Source organism: Haliotis asinina, chromosome 5 (genome assembly GCF_037392515.1).
Source record: "Haliotis asinina isolate JCU_RB_2024 chromosome 5, JCU_Hal_asi_v2, whole genome shotgun sequence".
Lineage (NCBI taxonomy): Eukaryota > Metazoa > Mollusca > Gastropoda > Lepetellida > Haliotidae > Haliotis > Haliotis asinina.
In genome coordinates, this window is record NC_090284.1 from 77,774,971 (window position 1) to 77,797,799 (window position 22,829).

At 40.4% G+C, this 22,829-nt stretch overlaps 1 protein-coding gene across 1 annotated transcript in view; it reads left to right on the forward strand.

Annotated features, from left to right (window-relative positions):
- LOC137284320 (RYamide receptor-like) overlaps positions 1–22,829 on the forward strand; it is a 43,818-nt gene that overhangs the window by 15,232 nt on the left and 5,757 nt on the right. The window lies entirely within an intron of this gene.

Consider the following 22,829-nt stretch of genomic DNA (forward strand, 5'->3'; position numbering starts at 1 on the left):
TATTCAGCTCCTCAATCTTCTGGCTCTGTCCTTCCAGTCTTCTCTCCATTTCGTTGAACTTCTCTTCTTGGTAACTTGCAGCAATTTCTACATTACCAGTAGTCTCTCTCACCGTTTGCAACTCTTTTTCTATTGCGTCCACTCTTCTAGTGATTCCGCTTAAGCTGCCCTCTATCTTGTCCAGTTTACCGACGAATTTATCATCCATCTGTCTGATTGCGAGGAAGAGCTGGTCTACCCAGGGAGGATGTACGGTACTGGGAGGAGACGACACTGGTACCGCCGCGGGGGCTGGGGGTGTGTATGGAGCGGTTGTAAACTGTCCTACAGGAAATCCAGTGTTGTACATACCCGTCAGAGAGTAGCCTTGTTGAGACGCCATTGCTCGTATTTCTTCCAGTCTCTGTAAGATATTTTCTTCTTTATGAATATTTAACTTTTTAGGACATTTTCCTTCATTAGGAGGGTTGTTTGAATCTTTCTTTCGCTTGCTGCCACTCTTGTGCTTACCACCTTTGTTCGTCATACGACACTGAGCTTGGGGTTTAATTAGTAGGTGGTCAGGAGCTCGCGTAAAACACGTCCTACCCCTTCGACGGTCTTCACCCTAAATCAACACCACGGTCTTGTCTTTCAGACCCGACATACTCTGTTTCCTTCAGTTTTGAAGGGTAATACTTTGTGTTTGTACGCGATGCTGGACAGGTGACGGCCAAACTGACACACATAGTAAGAGCGGGCGCTTTCCACATCCATAGACAAAACCTTGGAATTTCCTACCTAGGAAATAAAGCAACGTTTTTGATAATACTCACATCATTGTTTCTGGGAGAGAAACAGTCTGAACACGTAAGAAATATGTTCCTTTTACGCTTCCATCCCAATCACGTCAAAACAATTTCTGAAATAACTGACACAACTAAAAACAACTAAATCTTGAAACTTAATTTAGGATCTGTTACTTACTGAAACTTTCTTCTTGTATCACAAATATCCTACTACATATACAGTCTGCTTTAACAAATGTTCTACTTTAAACAATAATACTAGTAAACCAAAACTTATACGTATAAGCAAAATAACGAGTGTTGATATACAAACATGCACAATAATTCATCGAACTACACACAATCGTGTGGATCGGAAACGTAACGTGTTGCATTATTACACACAGTGACAGCCAACGGCATTGTACAGCAATATGTAACTGTGTGACAGTCAGTAACAGTGTACAGCAATATGTAACTGTGTGACAGTCAGTAACATTGTACAGCAATATGTAACTGTGTGACAGTCAGTAACATTGTACAGCAATATGTAACTGTGTGACAGTCAGTAACAGTGTACAGCAATATGTAACTGTGTGACAGTCAGTAACATTGTACAGCAATATGTAACTGTCTGACAGTCAGTAACAGTGTACAGCAATATGTAACTGTGTGGCAGTCAGTAACAGTGTACAGCAATATGTAACTGTGTGACAGTCAGTAACATTGTACAGCAATATGTAACTGTGTGACAGTCAGTAACAGTGTACAGCAATATGTAACTGTGTGACAGCCAACAGCATTGTGCAGCAATACGTAACTGTGTGACAGCCAACGGCATTGTACAGCAATATGTAACTGTGTGACAGTCAGTAACATTGTACAGCAATATGTAACTGTGTGACAGTCAGTAACAGTGTACAGCAATATGTAACTGTGTGACAGTCAGTAACAGTGTACAGCAATATGTAACTGTGTGACAGCCAACAGCATTGTACAGCAATATGTAACTGTGTGACAGCCAACAGCATTGTACAGCAATATGTAACTGTGTGACAGTCAGTAACATTGTACAGCAATATGTAACTGTGTGACAGTCAGTAACATTGTACAGCAATATGTAACTGTGTGGCAGTCAGTAACAGTGTACAGCAATATGTAACTGTGTGACAGCCAACAGCATTGTACAGCAATATGTAACTGTGTGACAGCCAACAGCATTGTACAGCAATATGTAACTGTGTGACAGTCAGTAACATTGTACAGCAATATGTAACTGTGTGACAGTCAGTAACAGTGTACAGCAATATGTAACTGTGTGATAGCCAACAGCATTGTGCAGCAATATGTAACTGTGTGACAGCCAACGGCATTGTACAGCAATATGCAACTGTGTGATAGCCAGCAGCATTGTACAGCAATATGTAACTGTGTGACAGCCAATAGCATTGTACAGCAATAGGTTCCATTATTACAGGCAGTGTCAGCCAACAGCATCGTATAGCAATATGTTACTCTGTGACAGCCAATAGCATTGTACAGCAATATGTTACTCTGTGGCAGCCAACAGCATTGAACAGCAATATGTTACTCTGTGACAGCCAACAGCATTGAACAGCAATGCATTACATTATCACAGATATTAAATCGCGAGACTGCGGAATTGCTCGCTTGAAGGAGGTATGACGAAACCAACCCACACAAAACACAACACCTGAGTAAAACAAACAAGGAGTTTAATACACAGCAGTCGCAGGAACATTTGTTACATAATCATTCGAAAGTAGTACGGGTACAATTATTACAGTGATCAATCAGCTTACACAGAACATAAAAATCACACGTAGATTCGTCATACATACTACGTTTATCACGACACATGTTCAAGTATACAACACAGTGCCATTGTCAAATACTCTACAAATCAAGTCAGGAGCGTTTATACCATCTACATTTTACACGGTTACAACACAGCATAGCATTCACAACGTAATACAACAGATAAAGCTAGACAGCCACACCCTGATTTGTGTCTGCCATCCGTATTATATACCTACTCCAGCTATCGCAGATAATCGTGTTTCAGATAAAACTTACGATAATGTTGTTCTTGTGAACTTGGCATTATGTCATTTAGATGGACCAAGGCATCGATGGCCAGTCGTGAGCATGCCACGAGGGTGTACGTGGCACGCACGTGATTTGACCAGCGTGACCTACAAACAGCCGTAGAGACACATGCATGCACTGCACCTTGGTTATGTTAGCTTAAGAGATACTGGTCACGGATTAAGTCTGATACTCATTATCATTGTGACCCTTGACAGGTTAACATTGAGAAACATGTCCAGTTGGTCTGGAAATTTCTAGTTTTCAATACCATATACCGTTATAAAATATTGGTAAAACTTTGTTCAATTTTCCCGTGTCAATACAGACACTGTGAGCCAACAGCAATACGTTACCCTGTGATACACAGATAGTTTCAGCCAACGGCAGTGTAAGCAATATATTACTCTGTGATAGACAGTGACAGCCAACGGCATTGTAGGGTTACCTGTTACCTTAGTTCTTAGTTTCTTACAAACGCCTCATCCTGCGAGGCTTCGGAAACCTACGTTGTGTCGGTCACCACTGCTCACTATGTGGCACTGTATGTTGAACTGCAATACTTCCCAGTATACCTGAACAGCAGGTTATTGTGTATATGTGTGTCTATGTTTGTGCGTGCGAACCGGTAGATGTGCCTGAGTCCTCGAGGATAGAAGCAGCAATACCAGCTTATTATGTGTAGTGTGGAAACCTCCGCCCGGCTTAACTGCGACACGCCGACGACAATAAACACCCTACTCGAGATTAACCGTTTGTGTATGTCTAAGAAGAATGTGCAAACACGACAAAGCCTCAAAAATGTCCAGTCATGCCTCGTTCATACCTTGTTGTAAGCATTCCCATCAACGCTAGTCTGATTTATGTACTGAACAAACATACAACAATCACGCCAGCACTGCAAATCAAACGAATTCCAAGGACAATACTCCTGTCTGGACTTCTTGGCTTAGTTCCGCTTCCAGCTTAACAGCGCAACCAAAGTGGACATTGGGCCCTCAATTATTGGTCAGAATCACATTTGGGCATTCTTGTGTTTGCTAACATTAGTGTTTACGGCTGTAATTGGATGAGATACGTTGAAGGGCTGCCTGTGTCGGGACCTGGGGCCCGGATGTTGGACACGATGTTCTAGGCTAAATGACAGTGATCAATGGGGGTCTGCGGCGCAGCATATCTACTTCTGTCTTCGTATCCATCATTGCTCAACATGTCAAACAGTTCTCTTTTTTATCCTAAGCACTGACTGAATATGTTCACAGGCTTACCGAAAAGCCGACATGTAGCTCCACGCTCTTCGTTTGACCACAGCATATTTACATGACAAACATTAACGATTACGGTATAATTCATGTGTGTCTTTCCCTAATAACATCAGAATGCACTTTAAACGGACCGGCAGTTCGTTCACTGTTACACTGCTGTTTGTGCAAACAACAGAACAACATAGTTTCCTCTGATCACATTGATGCTGGTGACCTTCAGTCAACAGATCAAAGAGGAGGAATATTGTGTTCGAGGAGTTATCGTGTTGTTAAAGTATTGTCACAATACTTCACTCTGCAGTCGACGGCCAGCATCAAGGCGCGGAAAAGTTATATTACAACATCCTGTGTCTTGTAAACAAGTACACGTTGTCTTCTTAGCTTTAAGCTCAGACTATTGTAAGCAGGTTTTCTTATGTCTTCGATCAGGTGAGAAGCCCTTTTCAGTCCTTCTCTTTAAGAACTCTGCTGCCAGATGTTTTTAGCATTGTGCTGCCATGACATGGACCACTACCCCTTTAGATTTGCCCGTTCAGTAACTTCCATTCAGTAACCGACCCTTCCAAAACCACATTTCAATAATAGACCTTCAATAACCGAGCCTTCAGTACAACACCCCAGGGGGAGACACGTGTATTTCAACTTCAAAGACACTTGATCGCCATGCGGCTGCGTGCGTTTTTGTATTACCAAACTCGTGCCCCACACACATGCACATAGACATATATTATCTTTCCTACCCTTGAATATGCTTATTGGTCGCTGTTGGACTAATGTACAGTAATGATCTCCTCAACACTGGGTTAATGTCGGACGAACCCATCCGATACTGTGTCACTCGGGCATCGGGAACAGCATGTCAGGTATGGCCGCAGGTTTCACAGCAAATCTGACGCTAACCTGAAGTACAGGAAACCTCTCTTCCTTTCAGGATCCAGATGTTAAATGAGGATAAAATGAACCAAAACAACCTATCAGTACATTTAATCTGTGATTTGTCTCTGAACCTGACGACATGTTCATTTCCCATCAAAAGTACATAGAAAATAGAGATATTTTGTGTTGGTGCAGCAGCTGTTCCTTCAACACCATCAAGGAATGACTTTCTTTATGTTCACAAAAGGTAATTGCGACATGTTAAATTAATCTTCTTGAGTCAGAGGGTATGACGTTTACACATTTTCACCGAACTAACCTGGCTGCTCTGACTGACACTGTTAGATAAGCTTTTTGGTGAAGGATTTGATCTCCGGGTACATAGGTGATGTGAAATCGTCAATATCCATCAGATAAACAAATTGTAAAGTACATTGGAGCACGCTCCTTTCACGACCATATCACAGAATCACAATCTCCGGGCTCGGACGTCGTTAGATCAATGTAACAAGGCCATCCGTTGAGGTTAAAACGCATTTGGATTGTCAAACGTGAACACACACGTTAACACACACGTGACAAACACGTCTAAGATGTAATTCCATGTTTGAACATTTGTATTTTTCCACGTGAACAATAGACCTGCATCTGCATGCGTTTGTGCTACCGACTGAGCAGGATTCGCTGAATTTTATAAAATCTTCTAGCATCAGTTTTGACAGGGATTCATAGTCACATGCTTATGAAATGACGCATATAGAATATGAGTTGTTACTTTTCTTTTTCCTCGTTCTCCTCTCATCCTACTTCTGTCGGCGCGATGGGATAGCCTTGTGGTGAAAGCGTTCGCTCATCACGCCGGAGACTCAGGTTCGATGAAACACATGGGTGCCATGCGTGTCCCAAACCGTGATATTGCTGGAATATTGCTAAAAGCGGCGTAAAACTCACTCACTCACTCCTTCTTCTTTTGCCCATCACTAATTGTTGTCATAGTAGCACTGTGAGAACACCCCAACACTGCAGTCTTCTGTTACCCAGAGTGACAGAGGAGAAGTGTCCTTCAGCCACAGCCGGCTACTCTCCTAATGTCAGTAAACTGCACAGCATTACAGAACCATAAACAATATCGAGCTTGCTGTACAACAAACGTCGAAAGAAACGTTACCATCGTACATTTATATATTACTGAAATAATATCAAAGGTATGTTAGTTTACAAGGAAGCTGGGAAACACAGTTTAATGCAAATCACGAAAAGATATTCAGAAGTGCATTTACATTTAGGTGAAATGCAAATGGTTTTTTTCAGGAGAATCATATTGTCCTATTTCCGACCATGCTGAAATAAACCAATAATAGTTACTGTAGTTAACATGTCCAATAGAGACGTTTAGATAAAATTCTGCTGGGTGACAAAGATAAACCATTTAGAGTCACCACTATTAATACAAGAAACAGCAATTGAAAAAGAATCATTCCTATGATTTCAGTCTCTTAAAACATTATCTGCAGCTGCTGATTTGCATCAGTGAAAACGAGTAAAACGTGTCTGTGATATTGTGAAAAGGTGTTTAGGAACATCTAAAATCATGTTTGTTAACATTTTGCTTACAAAGTAATATTGTTCCATTTTCTTTTAACATATAGCAATTTCAATGGCCAAAACGTAGCAATATGCAGGCAGTGTTGGCATTTATAGAGACAAGGCGCAGTTTTGTTTGATTTATTTTTGTTGGGGGTGGTGGTGTTGTTGCTGCTGTTGTTCTTGTTGTTTTAACAACAGTGTCAGCGACGAACTTCAGGGTTCCTTTGGTCTGGATGTGTATTCTGTCCCAGATTTGTCGAGTACATGGGCATTCTGGACTTTGTCTCTGCACTCCAACTCTGAACTAAGACACTCCAACTCTGAACTAAGTATGTACAGGACTGACTCGTCAATATCTCCTCATCCAAATAAGCTGTCTGATCCTGCAATTTCTTCTTCAACGCGTTTCAGATAAACAATGATTATTCTTTCGACCCCGAAGGCAGTGCCAATATCATAGGAAAGGTGCTCGCAATGTAAAATCTGTTTTTGTTCAAGCGTGGGCTTTCCCTAGGCAACGTGGTCAAGGTCATTCCTATAAAGGGGAAGAGGGAGAGGTGCCCGGGATCTGTGCTTAAGAGCCCTTAACTATAGCCGTCCTCTAAGCAGAAAAGCTTAAAATCAAAGGCCTGTAAGAACTGCCCTGAACAATGTTTCTTCTGACTGATGTAGATCCTCAAGGGTAGCACTCGCTAAATACTTAAGTAAGATAAGTAATCGCTCGGGGAGGTCAGTACATCCCAGCAACCCAAACTGTTCTTTCATGGCAAATCAATAAAACACCCGCCAGACTCTCGGGCGATCCAATGTGAAAATCTTCTCCTGAGGGCCAACCACCAGTGTGGTACAGCCTTGCATATGGAGAAAACTAAGGCTAAGAAAATTATCTGATACGAAATGATAAATTATGCTATATAGCAGGTTCGACATCATGTTTCACATAGCATCAAATCGCCCATCGCACAACACAAGCTGATGTATTCATTACATATCTGTAGTATCGAGATACTTTGTTGAGTGAGGTGGCAGATAGTTGTCTGAGGTGACAGACTGGGATGTGTTTGACTCGCTGTCTGTTCAACGAATGTCATTAATGATTAAGCGTCCTCACTATAGACTCCTTGAAACACGCACAAACACTGTCATGTGACAGCATGCCTATCACTCAGGTTTTAGGCTGTCCATACAAAATCAAATATACACATCAGATGTCTCATTGCATTGGGAGTGAGTTGTACGTGTACACTAAAGTACGGGTAAAATACAGAAAACGTGTGGGACATATCAAACTGCAGCCATACGGCAGCTGGGACCCAAATGCACCAACCATAAATGAATTGCTGGGCTAAGGAAACTAGCGTTTTACTCGTCTGTCATCACACATGTACAGGAAGTAAAACCTCCTCGGCTGACTGAAAACACGCCACTCGGCTTCTGTTTGGACATCGGGATCAAAGAACACTTATCATCTACAACTAAATCAGATCGAAAATCAGCAATACCCGACCACATCATTCAAATGTCGCAATTACAGCATAATTTGGGACATGTAGAGATATTATCCAAAAACCACAAGGACTTCAACCAAAGAAAACTGGCAGAAGCAGTTCAAATCCGGAGACACAAGCCGCCAATCAACAGAGATCAGGGATATTTCATCCGAGCTGAATACAATGAACTGACATAGATAACAGATTACAGCTCACCAGCCATCATTACTAATTACCCTATCACCCATGTATACTTTGTTCGACTACAGTCAGGACTAGCTTCCTATTATTGACAGATCATTACCACCATCCATTGTTGTTGTTAATCCCCCCTTTGATTCATACCTACATGTTATTGCTTAATCCCTGTTCATGTATATAGGTCTGTTCTGTGCTGTATTACTTCACAACGGTAGGTAGCGGTATAAGGATCCATACCGAAACGTCGCATCATATGAAATAAAGAAGTTGTTATCCATAAAGAATCTTACTCTCTTATTCTGTTTGGACGTTTCTAAATACGACATAAAATCACACTCACTCACTCGTGGCCAAGACTCACCAGAAGCACCGCTACAGCTACAGCTACAGCTACAGCTACAGCTACAGCTACAGCTACAGCTACAGCTACAGCTACAGCTACAGCAATGCCAGGACTGTGTCGGATTTACGTACCGCAAGTATTCGCCAGCTGAATTCGGAATGATCAGCATTGTCGGCTGCGATGTCACTGGTGTCGAGGACACAGTAAGGCAACAACAACGATGTGGAGGTGTTCCATTTTAGTGACGAGCCTTAGTATTATTCTGCTTCTTGGTACAGACTTCTCAGGGAATACGGAATGCGCGATATTGCACACACTGCACAAGTTTGAATAGGGGTGTGGGTCTCCATCTCCCATTCCAGTAGACACGGTGCACAATCACGGTCATTTATCTCCTCAACGTTACACAGATGAAAATCTTTGGTCACATCACCTTCCCATTATGCGACAAACAGCGTCATTTTCAACATCTCACAAGGCAACGTCTGCGATCACATCGTCAACATCTGCAGAACATCTGACAGTCTGACACATGCGTCGGTGTACGTTCCCAAGCGACATGATTGGGTTCATGCGATGACGACGCCAGGCAGTTACTCACTCTCGTAGGGGTCCTATATGATCATGGGAACAGATGACCTTCACCTTAACCTCAGAGTGTATCATGTGTGCCGCGATGTATCTTGTTAAATCAATGCATAACAATATCAAATCACTTGTACAATTTGGTAGTGTCATATCACACTACTTTTCATGTGTCAATGGCGTCATTATTATTGTCCATTTTCATGAGGGCTACTGAATCTCATATATTTACATCAGACTGTCATGGTTTAAATCTCAACTATACTGAATACGAAGAATTGGTGATATTTATGAAGCTGTTAAAGAACGAACAAACTCAATTTTTGGTACTTTTTTTACTACTGCATGTGAAGGACGGAACACCATTGAAAAAACAAGCAAAACAAAACAAAATCGTGGTTAATACAAAGAGCTTAAAAGTTGCTAAAAATCCGTCTGCTTCGCTCTCTCTCGCCTGCAAACGAAACCACAGACAGGTTACGTAACTCTGTCCCCAGAGCCCTGCAGTGACGTCAAAGAAGGAACGATTTTCAGTTAGTTGTGTAGAAAATGTAGGAAGCTCGTCATTTTGCTGATTTCTCGACGTCACCAAATACATGCCGGATTGTTGTGTTGCCGTCAACTGCTCCCTAGGGTCGGGTGATGATGTCACTATGCACAGATTTCCACCGGCCCCCCTAGTTTGTGCTTAAATTGGTTGTTTGTGTGTGCGAAGCGAGCGTTGTGGAAGTCTGTGATATGTACTAAATCGTATGGTTCGCCTTCTACCACGCTTCCAGGATAGAAAATGGACTACACGCTTACTACACGTTGCTGACCAAAAGGATTTTGCAGGAATATAATGCTTTCTTCCTCGGAAGCGAGGTTGTGGTCGAAAGACAATATTATCGTAAGTAATATTATTTCGACCCCCGCCTCGCTTCCAAGAGTGAAATTGTTATGTTATAAGCAATGTCATATCTATCAATAGAATAAATATTTTACTACCTGTGAAAAGTAATTTTGATTTTGTAAGTCGCTGAAAACAAACTTAGATAGCATTTATCCTCAGACCGGGCGCCGCCATTTTTGAAAATCGTGAAGTCACGCACTAAAGACTTGTTTTCATCAAGTTAGAAAATCAAACCTACTTTTTACTAGTAGTTAAATATGTATTTGAATCATGGCCCAAAGGAGTTTGCATGACACAACCTATAACATAAGCGAGGTCGGGGCCGAAGTGAAAATACTGCGCGATAAATTTCTTCACTTGCTAAATGTACTTGGTTTGTAAACGTTCACTCACCAGTATGTAGACACTTGTCAATATACGTCTATATATGTGGTCTCATAACCCTAATTACGTTATAATCATACTTGTATGCATTTTGAAACTTAATAAAAAGAAGCGATCTGCGAATGTATAAGATGAATGTAATGTGTAGACATTTTATAGTTTGCCTATATGAATGATAATTCGCACGCACGCCCTAGTGTATGTCGTCTGTATCATTACGCTTTACGACGAAAACAATGATTCTGTTGAAAGATAGGACAACTTAATAAAAAAATGCAAATATTAAAATTAAAACAAATTAAAGTTATTGGAGCAATGTCAGGCTCTTACCTTGATGAATGTATCCATCGATAACCACAAAAACGAGAGATATACCATTCATCTGCAGATTTCCCAAATGAAGTGTCTTTTGTCATGTGTCATTGGTGTCTCAAGATAACACACCTAGCAACTAATTGCATATTGTGCGTATTCAGTATAGATGTAAATGTACATACATAAACACTACCTTTAGACAAGTCCCCATTTAAATCCGCATAAAACTAATTAATCAATCAACGTGTTATCGGTTAATCCAAATGCCAAATGGAGACCGTTGACGGGTAATCTAAGTGGCGTTACCACTAATTATACCTGGTATAAATTCATTAACTGAGCATCAAGTGAATGATGACAAATAAGGTGCAGGTTTATACCACCTAACAAGGATTACAACCTAGTGACACCAAGTGATTTTGACAGAATCGTCCATGAAAACAAGGGTTATAACTCGGAAACTAGGCAAAGCAGGAGACAAAACTAAATGATAGTAGGTTTTGAGAACATAATACCTTTCATTCTTACAACAGCTGTCGCTGTACAGATTTGTACAAACCTGTAAACGAAATAGTTTACCCCTGAAATGTAGATGAATTCTGCATAGCTTTACCTACTATTATGTCAGGGAGATGCGCCGCTGTGATTGATTGAAATTTCGTTTGCGGCTGAGAATTGTGCACCGTGGTGAAAAAGGTCGAGTTATGGTAATTAAAGATTGCAATGAGCAGTTCTAATGACGGGGTTTCATCTATGACGATGTCAATGAATGGTTTATGCATTTGCACCCCCTAAAGTATATGTGATCTTTAATGTTAATATGCTTTTGCAGATGACGCTGAGTTATTTAATGAATCGGCAAAGGGACTACCAGATGCCTTAGATTCATTTAAGGATTATTGTGATTCATGGAAGTTAAAAGTGAGTAAGTGAGTTTAGTTTTACGCCGCACTTAGCAATATTCCAGCTAAATGGCGGCGGTCTGTAAATAATCGAGTCTGTATCAGACAATCCAGTGATCAATAACAGGAACATCGATCTGCGCAATTGGGAACCGATGACATGTGTCAACCAAGTCAGCTAGTCTGACCACCCGATCCCGTTAGTCGCCTCTTCCGACAAGCATAGTCGCCTTTCATGGCAAGCATGGGTTGCTGAAGGCTTATTCTACCCCGGATAGACCTTCACGGGTCAGTTAAAAGTGAAAACTAAAATCGTAATATTTTGAGGAGGATATTTTGATCAAAAATCACAAACGTTAAGCTTCATTTGGATGGTAATTTAGTTGATATAGTCGATAGTTGCACGTTCGTCGATATAACGCTACATAGAAATAGAAGAATCGTATCAAGTATTAAAAGGGTGAACAACAGTCCGTCAAAACCAATGTATAGTTCAGTGAAAAAGCTAAAATTTTAGACTTACCTTTGAACTGTTTATTATTAGCGCTTGACTTAATAGTAATACCTATGTTGACCTATGGTGCAGAATGTGGTGTTTCGAAACCTTTGAAGTTTTGGAGAAAATTGTTTTGAAAATCCTAAGACTCACCACATTATTAAGAACGACAACATCTCGTTTTATGCGGCAAGGAACAAAAAATCCATATCAAAATTTAATCAGCTTTCGGCAAAAGATGACACAAAGGCAGGTGTGGCTGAACTAACCTACCTAATTTACAATTATTCATCACTTCATAAAAACAAAACAAAACAAAACAAAACAAAACAAAACAAAACAAAACAAAACAAAACAAAACAAAACAAAACAAAACAAAACAAAAACAACAACAAAGAAAACAATAAATAAAGACAATCCATTGCTCTGGCACGCTGGAAATAATTTAGCCACAAGTGGCAAAATGACATTATTTCTAGTTCCAAAGGAATTCATAACCAACATCTGACTCCATTTCCTAAGTTGGATGGTGTATATATATATCCTCTTTACAAAATGTATTTCTGTGCCATTATTGGGATATACAACATGTAGCCATAGTTAACTGGTTCGTCGACACCGGCTACTGGTTTAATATATATTCTGATCTGTGACAGAAAGAGTAAGCTCTGCACTTCTAAAAGCACCAAAGATGAATGTTATATTCTTAGTTGCAAAGCACAAAATACTTTGAGGAAACAATATGTACCTACTCATCTAACCTTTGTTCCCAGTTTAACAAAATCCACAGGTATCATCTGCAAACAGTCTGGATACTTAGTAAATGTTTCAAAATATATTATACTGGGATTCCTATTCTACAGACCTAGATTTGTCAAAGTACTAGTACTTCTGATATGTGGCATTTACATCGTGCTCTTTCCTGCGTACCCATATATTTCAAACAATAAAACTTCCAAACCAAACCCATTCAGTCATTCTTTTATCAAAACTTTGACAAAGGTAGATTTTGTCTCATATTGATCCAACCCCAACAGAATAAGAAACTCTCTACAATCTTTCATACCTGTGGGTGAGAAACCCTTACATTGACATATATATATTTCTACACACCTGTTGATAAGAAACTTTCACATTGACATATATTTCTACACAGCTATATATAGATACGAAAAGTTTAAATATTTGTACAAAGCTACAGATAAGAAACACTTTTCGTAGCTACAAACTGAGATTATTACATTTTCGTGTCCAATAATATTTGCATTATTTAATACCACAGTGAATTCTCGTGTCAGATATTATATCAAGTCGTAGACTCGTGAACCAATCGGTGCATGCCAAGGAACATGAACATATTGTCATAGAAGAAATGTTCATATATGACAACATGTATCACGGATGCCAACTTCTTGTTTCTTATTTACACAGCGTTTCTGGGTTATCCCTTGCCCCTTAATCAGAATAGCCCAGAAACGTTGTGTAAATAATAAAAAGAAGTTGGCGTCCATAACATTTGGTCTTATATTAGAACACCAACTTCTAAATGCCTCTCAGAAATGTTCAGAACTGAAATATTTAATGAAATCTCCCTAATGGTTTGCGACGAACTGATTATTTTGAAAACTTGAAATGTATTAATCGATACTGACCCGTGAATGTTTCTTCGTTACAACCATTCCATGTCCACTGTGCTGCTGAAATGCCACTGTGTATTTTCTTGCTATTATAACTGCAATTACTGCAATAACAAAACTATATTTTGAAAAACAATTTGTGGTGGTAACAACAGACCTCAGCTGTAACAATGTCAATGTAGTCATTGTTAACGCGGATGGCTGGGCGTCCACGCATGTTTCAGTTCGATAACCATCAAATGTACTCTACCTTTCCTCCGACTTACCCTTTGTACCACAAATGCATAGAGCCAGCGAGACCATCTGCATAAAGATTCCCAAACACTCATCCACACCACTGTACTTTCCCACATTCACAGCTGTCATTATGTGGAGAGGTATCCCTGCTGTCTATGGCGTCCACGTTTCAAAAGGAAGAATGGGTGTGGGTCGAGGGGTGGGGAAGGGGGGGGATGTTTTGGGAGATGGGTGGTCACTTTTGGTGAACACAAGATAGCGTGTCATTGCTTACATTTCCGTTCCCTAAAATGGAAAATATTTCTATGCGTTTGTTTATGCACCAAATATCGTGGCCAATAAGCCTCAGTGCCGTGATAACAACATGCCTGCCGACAGTGACCGGCCAATATGAACTTCTGCTTCACTTACGAATGAACATTGTGTTAACACGAGTGAAAAAAATCACAGTTCTTCCCCAGCGTCTGTTGGAATCAGCTGCCGCGTCTGTGCCAAGTGTGTGGAGTGGACGCAGATTACCTATGCTGAGAGACAACACCTGTTGTTGACAGCTGATACTGTGTCATCTCCGTAGTTGGTCATCTCCGTATATGCTGACCAATTTATCGTAAGCTTCGACTTCAATGATGTATTGGCTGGTCTCCGGATCTTGGGTACGAGTGGCAATTTATTGAGAGAACGTATATAATGGAATTTACCCGTATCTTGTCAGTGCATTTTATGAATGTGTCTTTAAATGTTGATCTGCTATGTTCCTTACCTTGCACTGTGTTAAACTAAAGCAGGCTAGCGCTTACTCCGTGTGTGTCAAACAGTGATGTCTAACACAAACTTTGTGCTAACTCTACTCCCTCAACATGGTCCTGGAGGAGACTGCTGCTGATACACTAATGCTGAAGCGGGTTTCACAAAGTGGCGACAAACACATACATTACGTCTCCACAAATTACAAGACGGGCTCATCATATTTCAGTCTGCTACAAAAAGTTCTTGTTTCAAATGTACATTAAGTTACGGACGCAATAGATCAAATTGTCATCACAGTCAGATATTTTGTCACTTTAACTCATGGGAAGCGTCAAGTGTTTCATTAACATATTGAGAGAAAATACATTTAGTTACGTAAATACAGCCCATAACGGTCTTACAGCTGACATGAAATATCACGTTAATGTATCTAAGTGTGTGTATTAGTAATAATATTGATTACAGACACAGGATGCTTTAGGTTTTGTATGCAACACACCGTTATAAGCTATTAGTTATCAGTTTGATGTGTTAGGACTCACGCAATGTCGCTTCGTGCCAGTCTCAGTAGACGAACGCTCTCCAACACTCTAACATTGATAATCCGATAATAAAACATGTTTGTTTGTGTGTGAAGCTTTTTCGTAATCCTATTTTGTGACATGAGTAATACTGGAAAAGCAACATTGATGCTGTGTGTACTTGGAAGTCTTAATCGCGTGTTTCAAGCAGTGCAATTAGCAGTTTAATGATGCTTAATGGCCGCCGCCGGCGACTGTAAGTAACACTCAGTTCAGGTCTCGGCGTGGAGTGGAGTTAACGTGGCATGAGGGCGGGAGACAGGCATGAAACTAACTCTGATTCTTCAAACAGCTGCAGGAAGTTCACAAACTGGTGCATTAGACAACTTGAATCAACCATATCTCATAATATCAAACTGCGGAGAGCAGCTAGTTTAACAGAGGTGCCCTGGTACATGAAGACCCCACAAAGCAACACAATGCTAACCCAAATACCAACACAAGACCAACCAATGAAACAACATAAGACCACTGCTCTGTACTCATGTTTATAGCCACTTCTGTATTTTCAATAGAGATACATTTGATTAGATGTCACGTGATCGTAAACTAGCAACATGTGCATGTCAATATGTTATTGTTTATGTGAATGATACTTTAGTAAAGGAATGCATAGAGAGCATTTGGTTGTTCGTATGTGGGTGTTGAGGGTGTCATTGCTAGCTTTAGTAAGTTAATTTTGAGATAAGTTAAGACCCATGAAGGTCGGGATTAGAATATTGATCCTCAGTACCCCAAGCTTGTCGTAAGAGGCGACTAACGGGATCGGGTGGTCAAGCTCGCTGACTTGGTAGACACGTGTCATTGGTTTGCAGTTAGGCAGATCAATGTTCATGCTGCTGATCACTGGATTGTCTGGTTCTGATTCCACTACATGTATTTACAGACCGCCGCCACATAGCTGAGTATTGTTGAGTGAGGCGTAAAACTAAACTCACTCATTCACTCACTCATTTTGATAAATTGATGACCATTACCTCAAATTGCGCAGGTCAGATAGAATTACGACAATATATCCGAGGTGCAATGATTGCTTTGTATTTACAGCTACGTATGACTAGCAATCTACAAGGTTTTTCTATTAATTTTTTTCACTTCATCCTACTGAACAGACTTTGCGTTATTGGCATTTTTGATAACACACTTATCATAAACATCCGAACTCCCAGAGGTGAAGTCTAATGAATGCACCCTAAAATGTATTCAGGTACATGTGCTAAACAGTAATCTGAATGAATGCAAAAATGGACAATGATTTGAGCGATGCTTGTGAGAGACGCGATAAGGGTTGGCTTCAGTGTTATCGGCAGATCTGATGCAAGGAGCCACAAATATAAGTCTGTACATGCAATGTGGCGCTTTACCATCTAAGTATTATCCTTTTGTACTCGTGTATAACACATCTATCTCCCCAGTCACTGTCAATAGAGCAAAAATGTAGAGTTGAGTAAAGAAACTGAGAATAAACAAATACTCCACTACGCAATGATGCGGTTGTTAAATCTATGTTGGTCGATTAGGGGTCGCGTTCTCGCCATACGATACCAGAAGCGATATCACAAGACGAGAAAGTGATAACACGAGACAAAGAAAGCGATAGCACTAGACGAGAAAGCGATTACACGAGACGAAAAAGCGATAGTACGAGAAACCGAGTAAGCGAGAAAGCGATATAACAAGGCGAGAAAGCGATAGAGCGAGAAAGCGATACAGCCAGTCGATAAAGCGATAAAGCGATGGAGGAAGAAATAGATATTTACCTTACTTCTGCCCTGTATGCACATGTCGTCTTGCCTTTCAAAATCTATCACATTTTGTAATTTATCTTTTAAATTGTCCAGACAATACATCAACAATAACTCAAGAAACCAAGGATGTTTTTGTTGAAGTAAATGAGTGTTTTAAAAGCCTGTGAAAAGGATAGCAATCGCTATTGTTAAATCAAATTAGGCCTGGATTAATTCCTGGCTTACATTTCACTATTGTCATTTCTCTTCCTAAATGCCACCACTGTTATCTTATCACTCATGCCTGGATGAACAATGCCTGGCTTCCATTTGCCCATTCACCCTACCAGTTTAGCCATAATTAACTACCGGCTTCCCTTGTTATCTTATCACGGTTGTTTTAAATGTTCGTATATAGCTTTCCGTTTCCTAGTGTCTTCAAACACCTGGTGAAAGGAATAAAAATATACTAAGTAACATCGTGTTCCACAAATACAGAAGTATTTATCTTTAGGTATTTTACCAGGACTTTTTTATTCCCTGGGCTAAAGCTACACATTTGCCGTGACGCCATAAAGAAAACTATATTGAAATGAAATAGTACCCCGTAAAGCCTTAACAACCAGTACCTTCCGTACTCCCCATGTTACCGGGGAACAAGATCGGGGTTACATTAGTCTTCAGCACGTCTCTTCTTTCCTTAGGTAGGAGGGATTTTGGTTCACAAAGTGAAGATCGTACGCGTCAGTTAATGAATTTTATCCTCTTTAACAATTCAAGGAAAGTACAGCCGTATTTTTGATTACCATGAACAACACAAACGGTTCCATTTGTTGGTCTACTGCTAACAGTGACATAGTGACATAAATCTCTCTCACTCACTCGCTTAATGTGGGTTGTCACAGTGATTTTATTTTAGGATGATTGTTTGGATGTGGTTGAACATACGGTAACCGTATTAGGTTGCGTTAGTGCTATCACAATGCCCTATTTGTCATTGCCTAACACCCCACTAATCAGCCACCACAGAAATCAGTTATTTTGTATAGTGGTTATCGGCTTCAAATTTGGAAGCGATAAAGCGAGAGAGCGAAATCAAGTGACGTGAAAGCGATAACACGAGACGAGAAAGCGATAGCACGAGACGGGAAAGTGATAAAAGCGATAGAGAGAGAAACGAGAAAGCGAGACAGCCAGTCGAGAAAGCGATAGAGCTTCCAAATTCTCTGACTCCTTCGCAATTAATCTTTTAAGTTGTCCAGACAGTAATAATCCAACAACAATAACTCCAGAAACTGAGAGTGTTTTCGTTGAAAAAATGCGTCTTTTTTAAGCCTGTGAAAAGGATAGCAATCATTATGATTAAATTACTAATGAGGCCTGGATTAATTCCTGGCTTACATTACTTTAATGTTATTTTCCTTGTTAAATACCACCATTGTTAACTCATCCCTCATGCCTGGATGAAGAATCCTTTGCTTCCATTCGCCCATCCACCCTACCAATTTGGGTTAGTTCCACCTGTCCGGTTTCTTTGATATGCCGACAGATAATCCCGTTCGGGGGATTACGCTCTTGTCTTTGATGTACCGACAGATAATCCCGTTCGGGGGATTACGCTCTTGTCTTTGATGTACCGACTATAGCCTGTATTGGAAAGTCGAATACTGGACAAGGGGAGCAATATTAAGTTATATTTTAAGGGTTAAAAGGTTAAGAAGGTAAATTTTAACATTTCAATTCTGCATTTAATTAACAATGCTACATAACTTGACATTTTGACATACATACAAAATTTTCTAAACTAACCTTGTTTTTACAAAATGGTAGACCATATTGTTCCTGACTGTCTTTGTGATCTTGCTCCAGGGAATGTTTCTGATAACAGTAACTACAATCTTAGGAATAATGAAAATTATCAGACTATAAGATGCAGATCTACTGATTATGCCTAATCGTTTTTGACCGACACATGTAACTGTGAAATGAACCACCTATAAATGCGAAAAATGCTCCCTCTGTTGGACAGTTTCAGAATCTAATCAAACCACAAGTTAATACGAACATCATGTTCGATCTAAATTTTGGTAGCTGATTCTGTCAAATAATTCACTGCTGCCTTCCACTGGGATGCAGTGACAGGTATAATCGTTTCATCTCAGATAATGCTTCTTGTTCCTGCTTACAAGGCTCTGAGGTTGTATTCCACTATTTTTTCATGTGTCTTAAACATGATAGCATTAAATAGGAATCATGTTTCTATGTAAAAGGCTTCTCTCTGTGGGATGTGCAAAATTGTAATAACTCGATGGAGTCGATCGTGAAGATGAGCATCTTGTCTCTGTTGCCGTCCGATGTTAGGAGGACGTTGTCTCCGGTCGTAGTCTTGGTGTCTTTTTTGTTTTGGACGGTCAGTGTCGTGGCAGAGCGGTCTCTGTGAATTCTGTCACTGTTCCTAGACTTAATACATTTTTTGTACCAAAGTTGATACTGACCTCTAAGACAGTTAGGAAAGAAACAAGGAACTTGTGCATTTGCCATAACTGCAATGACATAAAGCAAACCCACCTCTTACTTACACTCCACCTTAGGAAAAAGACATGTCACCTTATCAGTGAGTAAATGACAGTAACTGACTGACAACTGAACTCAGCTCACTGACACTTATAATTACTATAACGGGCCAGCAACCCAAGCGCGACACTCAAACTGGATTATATTGGATTACCTGACCGGACAAATGGGACGACCCTACCAATTTAGCGCTAATTAACTATCGGCTTCCTTTGTTATCTTATCACGGTTGTTTCAAATGCTTGTATATAGCTTTCCGTTCTTCATACACCTGATGAAGGTATAAAAATATACTCCGTAACATAGAGTTCCACAAATACAGAAGTATTTATCTTTTTACTAGTAATTTTTATCCCCTTGGTTAAAGCGTGACGTCATAGAGGCGATCGCGCGAGTATCAGAAAATAAGGTAATACCCAGCAAAGCCTCAATAACCAGTACCATCCCCACTCCCCATGTTACCGGGGTAACATTGGTCTCCAGCAACAAAGAGGTGACCGATGGGATGGGGTGGTCAGGCTCTCTGACACATGTCATCGTAACCCAATCAGGGAGATCGATGCTCCTGATGTTGATCACTGGATTGTCTTGTCCAGACTCGATTAGTTACAGACTGCCGCCATACAGTTGGAATAGTGTTCAGTGTTAAACAACAATCCAACCAATCTGTCTGCCTGCCTGCCCCTAAATCGAAGCTCATTATGGTTAGTTATAGCAGCATTTAACTGCGTACTATTTTCAGCTTTGATTGGACGAACGTTTGGGCAGTTTGGGTTTATGTAGGTGAAGATCGTCAGTTATTAAATTGTATCATCTGTAATAATTCAAATAAAGTAGAGCTGTAATTTTGATTACCGCGAAATACAATAAAGTGACACAAACATAAATTGTTCCAATTTGTTGAATTATTGCTAAGAGCGACATAAATCTCACTCACCCACTCACTTAATGTGGGTTGTTGCAGTGATTGTATTTTAGTATGATGGTTTTGATGTCGTTGAATATACTGTATTCGGTTGCCTTGGTGCTATCACGATGTCTGATTTGTCATTGGTCCCTTCCTTTCATCTGGCACTTCCGACACATTGGTCACACAATATCATGTTTTAATTGGTTGGTGTCATTTAAGTTGGTTAAGACATTTCCAGTTCAGTGGTGGCACAAAATACGTAATTCCTTTAGTCACTTCACAAAATGAATGTTTCGGGTATTTCACGACACGACTAGTGTATGCGTTCAAATAGTATGCCAAAGGAAAGGCTACATCTATCTTAGATATTCTCTCAATGTCAAGTCAAAGAATGCCATTCATGGACAAGAACATTCCTGAAAACCACTTAATAGTATTGAGAAATTACGAATGGCGATTGAGCTCCAGTTATAGTCAATCATGCACTGACAGGGCTGAATTGTGAGTAATATCGCTTTCTAGCTCTATTGCTGTATCGCTTTCTCTCGCAATGATATCGCCTTCTCGTGTCGTAATATCGCTTTGTCGTGTGCTGTCACATTCCCGTCTCGTGTTATCGCTTTCTCGTCTCGCGATGTCGCTTTATCGCTTTCTTGCCTCCAAAATATAAGGCGAGAAAGCGATGGCCCTAATCAGCCACCATAGTTTCAGACTAATTGAAATCGAGTGTTTCCTTTAATTTGTTGTAGAATAATGTTATATCAGGAAGTTGCAATCAATAAACGAATATTTGATCATTTGCAAAGCTGATTTACGGGTTCTTTAAATTCACCTCAACATTGAGGATTTGTGCAAAGTATGCTATCTCCATGGATATTAGGGACAAGAGGAATATCGACGTTCTTCCATTTCACTGCCACTGGCAACGATTTGGATTTACAGCTTAGAAAATACACATAAGAAGTGGAATGTCCTACAGGAAAAGAGCGGTGTGTGATGTCGCAGACATGAATGAGTTCTGTGGAAAGTCTAAGACGGAAAAGGGGAGAGAGAGTGGTGTGTGATGTCGCAGACATGAATGAGTTCTGTGGAAAGTCTAAGTCGGAAAAGGGGAGAGAGAGTGGTGTGTGATGCCGCAGACATGAATGAGTTCTGTGGAAAGTCTAAGACGGAAAAGGGGAGAGAGAGTGGTGTGTGATGTCGCAGACATGAATGAGTTCTGTGGAAAGTCTAAGACGGAAAAGGGGAGAGAGAGTGGTGTGTGATGTCGCAGACATGAATGAGTTCTGTGGAAAGTCTAAGACGGAAAAGTGGAGAGAGAGTGGTGTGTGATATCCAGGACGGGAAAGAGCTCTGTGGGATGTCTAGGACGGGAAAGAGCTCTGTGGGATGTCTAGGACGGGAAAGAGCTCTGTGGTATGTCTAGGACGGGAAAGAGCTCTGTGGGATGTCTAGGACGGGAAAGAGCTCTGTGGGATGTCTAGGACGGGAAAGAGCTCTGTGGGATGTCTAGGACGGGAAAGAGCTCTGTGGGATGTCTAGGACGGGAAAGAGCAACATCTGTTGTCCTGGATGGCAAAGAAAGGTGTGTGGTGATGAATGTTCCAGAGGAGGAAGAATACAAATATAGTTAGTATCCTGGATTATTTCATGCTTGTTTCTCAGAGCCTTGTGTTCTGTTCGGCAATCATCAGACAAACTGAAATCAGTTTGGTTGGAGCAATTGTTTTCTCCTTTGAATTGTGTGCTTCCATGCCGACAGGTTGAAAGTATTTCACTCCTTTTGTTTTTCTTGTTGCCTTTGTTGTTGAGAATGTCCAGATTCTCTTCAATACAGAGGTTCCATAATCTTGGGTCTTTCAAACTGAGATGCATCAACCACACTAAATCATTCAGAAACGAACGCTACGAAAAAGAAACAGCGTCAGCTATGAAATAAAAATGAAACATTTTAAAGCAATCAAACACAACCAAGCGGGTCTCAAGAGACTTCGATCTGGTTACATCGAAGGTTGACTTCTCTATTAACTTGGGGAAACCAACTGCAAACCTTATGCCGATGAACTGCACGAGGATCATGCATCAATTGCTGAAAATTGCAAATATCACGCATGTGAACGGCAGCCTTTTGGTGTAAAGTTTTGCTAAGAATTAGCCAATTTTCACTGAGTTTTATAATTTATTGAATTCATGACAATAATCTT